This window comes from Parus major, chromosome 18 (assembly GCF_001522545.3).
Source record: "Parus major isolate Abel chromosome 18, Parus_major1.1, whole genome shotgun sequence".
In the NCBI taxonomy this organism is placed as follows: domain Eukaryota; kingdom Metazoa; phylum Chordata; class Aves; order Passeriformes; family Paridae; genus Parus; species Parus major.
The window spans coordinates 2,080,815-2,090,501 of record NC_031786.1 but is presented as its reverse complement, the minus strand read 5'-3'; the positions used below and the strand labels follow the sequence as shown (position 1 = coordinate 2,090,501).

Below are 9,687 nucleotides of genomic sequence, written 5' to 3'. Positions count from 1 at the left end.
GTCTGCTCAGTCCTGTCATGCCTGTGCTGCCTGGGAGATTGGAATCTTTGTATTAATTAAATGATTTGCCAGCAGAGGAACTCACTGCTTTGTTTCATCTCTATTTATTCACTTCTCTGTGGTTGCCAAACCTTTTCCTTGCCTGCAGGGCACTGCTCTCTGCTGTGGCTGAGGCACACGAAGGATGCTGAGCAGCCCAGGGGTTCTGCCTGAAAACATTTCTAAAATCAATTTTCCTGGGGAAATTTCCCACCTCAGCATCCTGAATGAAAGAACTGGGATCTGCTGGAGCTGCAGCATCCCTGTGATCCTCAGCCATCCCTTGGATCTCTGCAGCTGGAGACCCAGCCTGCTTTACCCACAGGCTGAGGGACACAACAATTTCATTCCTATTCTTTCTTTCCTTGATCCCAGCTCTGTGCTGGCTGCATTTCTTGGGACAGGTCGGAATGCTGTTGGTGACCTTGTGAAAACACCGTCTTCATTATGAAAAGCAGGACAGAAATCCCCCTGGGCACAGTGAAATGCCTCACCTGCAATTCCTCAAATACTTTCCAGTGCTGTTAATCCCTTTGGGTGTGCGAGGTGCTGCACATGGCTGTTCACTAAATAGATATCAGCTGGAGGAGCTGGACACAACATTTTGGCACCAAACTGCCTGGATGTCGAGCACCTAGAAATTTAATTTGTGGGTTTATCAACACCCTGAGTGATTTCCTGGGATGGCTCCTCTGGAGGGAGCAAACCCAGCTTGGAACGGGAAAAGGAACTTCCCCAAATTTCACCAGTGGTGGAAGTCAGGCTTTGGCTCAGCTCATGGTGGAGACAGATGTTGAATTCCCATAAAGAACTGTATTTTGGGAAAGCTGAAGAGGTTTTGGGATCTGGCTGGGCAAGAGCCCTCAAAGCTCTGGGAAATGTGTGCAGAACGGGATGGACAGGAGCTGCTCCAGCCTGCATGGAAAGCTCAGGTCACCTTTATTCCAGGTGAGCAATCTCCTCCAGTTCACAAGAAAACCATTTTCCCCACGTCAGTTTTTACAGCCCTGTTTTGTTCTGATAAGGGAAACTGTTGGGTTGGGATTGTCGAGACAAGCGCTGAGTTCCCAAGAAATATTAAAATCAGGACTTTTCCAGTTTGTCAGTTGTGATCTCCACTAAAGCAGCATTTGCTATAAATTAAATGTTATAAATATGCTCTTCAGACAATATTTTATGTAGCTTTTGCTAATTACTTTTATTAGAAATGCAATGACCAAAGTGATATTAAATGTAAAAAAACAAATTCTTCAGGAAATTCTTGCACATTCATTCAGGTCTAAAAGGTCCCAAGATAGAATTTTTTGTGAAGCATGTGGGTATCAAGCCTAGCCTGGGGTTAAACTCTGTCAGATATCCCTGAAAAATGTGGATTTATGTGGTCTCACCTGCTGGAGTTTTCTCCAGGGAAAGGTGTCTGAGCTCCTTGCACAGAGCCAGGAATTCCCTATGGAGAAAGGCACCTAAAGGGAGCTGTTGGAAAAATTAAAAAGCTCGTGAAGAGGTGGCAGCCTGGCCCCAGGAAAGTTGCTGGTCTGTGCTATTTACTTGTTTAATAAACATAAACCCTTTAGATAACAGCCAATCTGCAAGATCTCATTACAGACCCAACTAACAAAAAATCTGATTACGGTGATGTGTTATGCAAACAGCATTTATGAATACTTATAAAAAGGAATTTGGCTACTCAATGTTACCTCTTCATGGCAGGTAAATATAATTTGCATTTTTACATGTGGGTGAGCAGCAGGGTTGGCCACAGTTGTGTGAAACCTGCAGCTGACCCCAGGCTCCTTTTTCAGCTCCATGCAGGAAAGGAATTTACTAATTTATAACATTTTCCGCCCACTAGATATGCCAAAGAATTAGAGAAATTAAAATCAGCCAGGTGAAAGGGAAAGGAAACATCTCACCAGCCATTTGTAAAGGGGTGAGGGTGTTTAGTATTTAGCAGGGAAAACTTTTTAAACTATTTCTTAGCTGGGAGAGTCTGCAGAGGGAAATGAGAGGGGTCACATCTCTCAGGATATTTGGAAGTTTAACCAAAGCACCAGAAATTGCAACAAGGGGGGCTCTCCTGGGCTGCCAAGGGGCTCTTGGTGGGGCTCAGAGCTATTTTTGAACCCTACAACTGATGGATAACAACTCTCTCATTTTGCAGCTGTCAATGAACAGGAAGAAAAGAGTTTCCTGAGGAGTGAAATCTTCCTTCCAAGGTGAGGAATCCGCTGGAGACAAATGCCAATGTCACATTCCAGAGCTTCTCTCCTTATTGTGCTTGGCCTGGGGCTTCCTCCATCCAGCGCTGCCACTGGGCCAGCCCAGGACAGAACCAGCCTGTTCTGTCTAATAAAACTTTATTGTGCTGCTTTTCAAAATAGCAATTCCTCTCCTGGCCCTTTGAAAGGCAGGAAGGCACAGGGGCAGGGAAACACAAGCCTAGGAGTCCTTAGGGCTACTGAGCCCTAAATTAAAATATAAAGCCATAAATGCATCTGACAATGCAGCACGCTTTGGCATTCCAGTTTCATTCCATTAATTGTTCTGGGTTGTTTTTTGGGTTTTTTTTTTTTTTTTTGGTTTTTTTTTATTTTTTGTTTTAATTTAATGAAGAACTCTCACCTCAAAATAGTCTGCTTCCATAAGAAAGCACAAAGATTAAACTGGAAATAACAGATCATTAAGTCTTAGTAACCTGCAGAACCACACCAATGATTTTTGTTTTTCCCAATGACTTCCTAAACTTCTTTTTCCTGTCAGTTGTGCTGTCTTAAATCCCAGAATGACAGAAAGGATATTTTCAAGATCCCAGGGAGCACTGGGAGCTGCAGGACCTTCCTGCTGTGCGCCAGAAGGATCTGATGGTCCTAGAGGTGCTGGATACAGAGGCAGGGACTGCGTTTCCCAAGCTTATTCCTTCACTTAAAAACAACAAAAAAGCTGACACCTCTTTCTTCTGATCTCCCCTTCCCTCACAGCCTTAAAAACCCCAGGAGCTGGTGGGAGTGGGAGAGAATGATCCTTAGGGGATGGCAAACAAACCCTTTAACATGAAGAGAGGAGGAGAGTTGAGGATGAAATTTTAATTCCTGGTGATCTGTGGGATAAGTGGAACTGTAACAGCAAAAGTGTGGATGAAGAGTAGAAAAAGGATAAATAAAGGTACAACATTTCCACAGAAATATTGCGTTGTTTTGGAGGTGTGTTTTACCCCTCTGCAGGCAGAGGGGCTGTGGTGCTGCTCTGAGATGATCTTGGTGTCATTTTTATGATTTTTATGTTTTCTCCTCCAGACTTGTCCTGGCTATGAGCAGGAGGCTGCTCTGTGGTAATCCAGCTCTTTCAGGATCATAAATATTTTAATTATGACTTGTTTTATGGCCCAAAGCAGAGATGCAGCCTTGCATTCCACGTGGGACTGGAAAAAGGCTGGACACATTCCTCCAGAACCCCAAATATTAATCAGACATTCATTTCTTTGGAAAATTTGCAAATTTTAGGTGGGCACAAGCCAAGATGGAGAATGGTGAAAGAAAATTCCCTCTGTATGTCAGGAAGTCAAACTGAGTGACAAAAAGTGCAGGAGAAAATGCTTGAAGGCTTTGTTTGGGGTTGCTGCAGTGTTTGAATGCCCCTTGCCTGTGCTGAAGGAAAGCCATGATTGGTTTTCCACCAAAAAATTGTGAATTTTAGTCGGATTCCCTCCTGGATTCTGGAGTTCTCAGGTTCCTGCTTACACAACAGCGAAGTCTCAATGCAGGGCAGTTTTTCATCCCCGAAATAGGAGTTAAATAAGGCTTGCCTGGAGTAGACAAAACAAGAAGATCCGTAGACTAACTGGAAACATCGAGATTTGAAAATTACCTGATAGGAAAAGGGAGGGGAGCGGGATCAAAGACGTCCCAGGGAATGAAAAATTCCTTCACAGCGCTTCCTGTTCTCTCTGTTATGTTAACCAAGGTAGGATTAGATTTCAGCTGCCAAAAGAAATAACATTTAGAGATTTTTTTTTGGTCTGGGGAAGTGGGACAGAAAGATTTAAGACAGCTTTTTCCGAACTATTTGCTTTTTGTCAAGCAGTCAAGTCTAGTTATTGTTATTAATTTGTATTACAGAACTACCAAAGTGGGGCTGGATTTCCAGTGTACCTGGGGCTGTGGAAATGCTCAGGCAGGGACTGCTGTCACCTCACAGAACCCAGAGCAGCACCAGAGCAGACAGAAAAAGGAGTTTTACCCTGAGCTGGGCAGCTCTGGGGAATTGTGCTCCTCTCTCCAGGTCAGGGCAGTGCTGGAGAGCTGAGCTGGCCTGAAAAGAGTCAAAACTGGCTTTTTTTTTATCTAAATACAAACCCACCGTGGATTTAGACACATTGCCACACCTTGGACCAACTCATCCCAGTTCAGTCCTTTAGATTTGGGTTTCTCTTCTCATTTCGTGTCCCAGCTTCAGACGTGGTCCCTGGGCAGGGATTGCACGAACCATACCCAGAAATCCAAATGGTTCAAATTCATCTTCAGGTGCCTGCATTAATCTTCAGTGAACAGCCTGAACATGATGTGAAAAGGGAAAAGCAGGGGCTGAAAGAATTCTGAAAGGTTTCGATGCTGCAGAGCTCCTGTGTGGGGATGAAGGTTGTGCTCACCTTTTTCCAGGGATCCTTTTCTCCCTGTGGAGAGGAAGGACTCTGGGAAGCTGTGTATTTACATCAGCCCTTCCACTGAACTCACCCAGTCCAGCTGTACCATTTACATTCATCCTGCACCTTTGGTTTTTTTCTCTCTGCTCTTGGGTAAAGTCAATTCTAGAAGAAAACTTCTTGCTGAGGCAAATTCCACCAGCACAGAAAAGGACACGGTGTGTGATTTCAACAGAAAATGAGATTGCACTTCTTGTGCAGGCTGGAAGTCCTCACCTTAACCTCATGCTAATCTAGAAACAAAAGACTTCTTACAGGAAAAAAAAAATATAAATAAAATAGACTCTACTACAAACCGAGCCTGTTTATTCTGAAGTTGTCTATCAGTGGCTAACTCCAGACCCAATCTCACGGGTAAATATTTGCAGAACCATTTGAATGATGAAGGGCTTTTATTACCTGGGAGAGTTTCCTGCTCCTTGCCTTGGAAAGGCTCCCCTGGATGTGCAGGGTGGCCCCAGCTCCCTGCCTGGAGTGTCCCAGCTGGGAAGGAGCTGAGGAGCAGCCGGGGTGATGCTCAAGGTGCGGCCGGGCAGACCCCCCGAGCTGGCTCCCAAGAACCAGAGTCAATGTTTAACCCGAGTCTTTGGCCTTCACAGCTCCTGCCTTTCTTTATTATTAACCCAGCCCCTGTTTTTCTGCACAGATTGCAGAGCTGCTGCCAGAGGGACACGGAGGAGCCTCCAAAGAACTTCCTGGTGGATGCCTGAGCAAAGGTAAAGCTCCTTTTGTGTCCTTTCCATTTCCATCCATTCCTGGGTTCTGCTCTTCTGTTGGGCCAGAACAACCTGGCAGCAGCCAGCTTGGCTGGATTGTGTCTTAATCACTGCATAAATCCAGCTGATTTCATCCTAATTTGACCCAAACTGATGTGTCTCTACCCATAAAGAGTGAATTTATTTATTCCCTGGTACACTCTTTTCCATTTTTTTCTCCACACCAACAGCCTTGTCTCTGTGACTGGTTTTTTATTCCTCTTCTAATAATTTCTATATTTTCATGTTGTGTGCTCAAGTCTGTGAAGGTTTGTCTCTTTTTCTCCCTGCACTAGGGCAAATCTACATTTACATCAGCCCTTTCACTGAGCTCTCCCAGTCTGGTTGTACCATTTACATTCATCCTCCACCTTTGTTTTTTTTTCTCTCTGCTCTTGGGTAAAGTGAATTGTAGAAGAAAACTTCTTGCTGAGGCAAATTCCCTCAGCACAGCACAGGAAAGGACAGGGACACTCATCTCACGTTTGTTCTGGGTGCTCTGTCAGTGTGATGGGAATACTTGTTTTTAAATCATGACTATTTGTTTATAAACCATGAATATTTGCTTTTAAATAATATTTCATGTGTGTGCTATGTGGTGGCTCAAAACTGGTCCTCAGAGGGTTAGGCTCACTTGCTCAAATATATATTTTTTATTTGTTGTGATATAAATTTATATAAAAAATAATAGAATGGAACTTTTTCATGTTCAGAACAATTCATCCTTTAGGATATTTTCTGTGTCCATCTCCAGCTGTTTATTTTGGGGGTCATGGTTCCATCAACAAGGGATGATAATGTGGCCAATGGACATTTCCAAACCTTCCACCACATCTAGAGAGGTTCAGTCATTTCTCTCCCACTGAAGAATCCTGGAATGAATGGGAGTATTGGTGGTATAAATTAGTATTTATTGGAATATTGTCAGTACGGGTCCAAGTGACCCTGGAAATGTAAATCATAGCACAGGAAAAATAAACAAAGAGTTGTCTGATTCGAGGAAATGGAAACCTTGGCTATGAATTGAGAAGCTTTGAACCCTTTCCTACAATGGCCAGATTCAGATGCTGCAATTTACCCAAAGATTAAGAGATAAACAGGCAAAGAAACCAGAACAAAACACAAACCTGGCTTCTAAAAGAATGGGGGAATTGGCAAAGTCATCAAGAACCTTGTGGCTGTTCAAAGGTGACCTGGGGCAGCAGAGGATGAATTTATCCTCAGTTTTTTATCAGGAGTTTAATGTTTGTTAAGAGCCCAGAGATTTCTCCATTTCCTGAGTGTTTCCCCCCTCCCAATCTGGCAATTCTACAAAGCATAAATTGGACTTTAAAGGAATTTGCCTGGCTTGCTCTGGGTGCCACGAAATGCAAATACAGATGATGGCATCAAAAGGGCAAGGAGAGCTTTGAAGATCCAGCTCTTGTCAGGGAGCCAGGGAGGCAGCGGAGCAGGGAGAGCTGGAATCCTCAGGAGAGGACACTCTGCCTGCTGGGGAAGGCAAACACTCCTCAGGACAAGCTCATGGATTTCTCCTGGATAATCCCACTGGCCAGCCCAGCTGCCTCAGCTCAGCTCCAGAGCTGAAGTGGCTGAGGAAAAAAAGTGGAATCCAGAGGGATCTTCTGGAGAAAAAGGAGGGAAAAGAGAAGTGCCTTAATTCTATTTTGCTCATATTAAAAGCAGACAAACTCCTTGTGGCTGAGTTAACTTCTGGCTCTGGGAACCAGCAGCAAAATCCCCAGCCCAACAGGACCTGGAGCTGTGGAGGGGTTTTGGTTCATTGGTTGAGGTTTAGTCGGGTTTTTCTGGGGTTTTTTGGGAAGCCAGTCCCCAAACCATGTTGCTGATACTGGGTGATAGGATACATTGGATTTCACTTTATTTTCCTTCATGGACACAGGAACAGAGGGTGGAAAAACCTCATTTTCCAGCACCACTGCCCCATCCAAGCTCGGTGCCATTATCCTGACAATAAATAGCTTAGACTTCCTTGGGGAAAAAAGTGTGAAGTAGGAACTGGTTTTTATTCCTCATTCTGGCTTCTGATTTCCCACATAACTCCACAGCACAAGATTCCTTTGTGTCCCAGCAATCAAGCCTTAAATAACAGAAGTTATTATAACCAATAATTTATTATTATAATCAATATAATAATAAATCAAGCCTTCTGATAATAACAGAAATACATCCCATGATATGATCAGGGTTTCTTTTTCAGCATCTAATGATGTTAAAATAAATGGAATTATGTTGCTTTTCCTTTTTTTTAAGTCAGTAAATTCCCAAAGAGGATTTGCCCCATTTTTACAATGTGCTTAAGGACTTAGAGCTCATGATCAAATGCAGATTTATTATGGGCATGAGGGCTGGCATGCAGTCTCTGCTCAGAGCTGCTCAGGGCCTTTTTGTTCTGCTCCAGGAGGGTTTTTTCCCATCTTCATCGTGATTCCTGAGGCCAGATGTGGCCTTTTGCAGTTGTTTGGGGTTTTTTTAATTTGTTGAGAAAAAGTGATAAATGCTAAATCAAAGAGCAAGGAGAGGTGGGGCTGTGGGCAGGAGCTGGAAAATATCACTCTAGTGGGAAGTTTTTCCTTCTGTTTTTGAGGATATTCCCAGTGAGTTGGGTGGATGCTGGATGAAATCCCAGCTCTGTCTCTGACTCTCCCCCTCTGCTGGCAGTGCTGGCAGAGCTGCACAGGAGCTCCCAGCTCTGCCAAAAAATCCCTGCAGGAATCCCAGAGCGAGGAACGCTCCTTGCTCCATCCAAGGGTGAAGCACCCAAGGCAGCTCCAGGGTGGTGGAAAGCAGGAAAATGAGAGTATTTAGGGAGGGTTGTGCAGTCTGAGCTGTGTCTGTTTGCTTTCATAGCTGTGGAACCAAGGGCAGGCTGTGGCTGAGAACACCTGGGTGAGGAGACAGCGATGGTTGGAGCATTCAGGAAGGGCGCCCAAGGCTTTTACAACCCTTCCTTTGATAACCCAAATCAGATCCCATCACTAAACCAACAAAGCATCAAATTATTCTTATATTTCGAAACACAAAATAGACGAAACACAAACTATTGATGCAGATAAGATTGTCTCACATCCTTCTGAAAGGCACTGCAATGCACAGAATACACAGCACTGGTCTATCACTGAAATATCACTTAGAGATCTCTAAAACTGGGTTTTTTTAAGTGCACAAAGATGGGATTGTAGCACATGAAATGCTGAGTTTTTGTGCACATGATGTGAGGGAGCTTTGTCTGGTAAGAACATTTTCTTGCTCCTGCTTCTCAGCCCTTTGTGATGAAGATTTTTTTTTAAATTCTCAATCTACTCTGCACAATTCTTTGCTTTGTTCAGGGCAAAGGCTTGAAAGTTGCCAAAAGTAAATGACAAACTATTGGAGGAAGAGAAATCCAGTCCTTTAAGCAAACTCTTCCACCAGTGTTTAGAAATCCCCTCGCCATGGGATGAACTTTAAGGTCCCGTCCAACCCAAACCATTCCATGATCCTATGGAACAGTCTCAGCCCAAAATTAATTATTAATGTTCAAGAGATATGTCTTGGACTAATTAATTCCAGCCTTCATTAAACCAAATGATGGTTTTATTAAATTACCAGATCAGATCCACAGATTTAGTGGCTGCTAAGTTTTTTTCTGATATAATTCCATGAACAGAAACATTTTTTTGAGAAGAGGAGAAAGCACAACCAATATTTTACTGAAAATTATTTCCAGGTAATCTTTTCTGCAGGAAAAAAAAAAAAACAAACCACATTTTCTCTGTATTCTTTTAGTGCTGATGAAAGGGCTTAGCAAGAGCATTCAGAGAAAGGATTTGCTGGTCAGGGCCTTGGGCACATTTTCAAAACTCAGACACTTCCACCTTGTCTTTTGTTCCCAGCTCGAATTTCCCAAATCCTCTTAGGTTAATTTGTTTTCCAGCACAAACCCCTATGAAACCTAAACTGCCAGAAGGGCTTTTTCTTTTTTATTTTGCTCTGCACGGGGGAGGATTGAGCTTGTCCCGCTGGGGCCGGGGGATGTCGGGGAGTTTCCAGCGCTGCTGGAGCCGCTGTGGTGCTGAAGGGATAGCGCCGGCCTGTCCGCACCCAAACTGTGTCTGACCACACCCAAACTGTGTCTGACCACACCCAAACTGTGTCTGACCACACCCAAACCGTGTCTGACCACACCCAAAC

At 43.8% G+C, this 9,687-nt stretch overlaps 1 protein-coding gene across 3 annotated transcripts in view; it reads left to right on the top strand.

Annotated features, from left to right (window-relative positions):
• The first annotated feature begins 633 nt into the window (after positions 1-633).
• KCNJ16 (potassium inwardly rectifying channel subfamily J member 16) overlaps positions 634-9,687 on the top strand; it is a 36,104-nt gene continuing 27,050 nt past the window's right edge. For all 3 annotated transcript variants that reach the window (XM_015646006.2, XM_015646004.2, XM_015646005.2), the window contains exons 1-3: positions 634-987; positions 2,201-2,255; positions 5,385-5,454. The gene's annotated coding sequence lies outside the window, so the exon portion shown is untranslated. The remainder of the gene's footprint in view (positions 988-2,200; positions 2,256-5,384; positions 5,455-9,687) is intronic.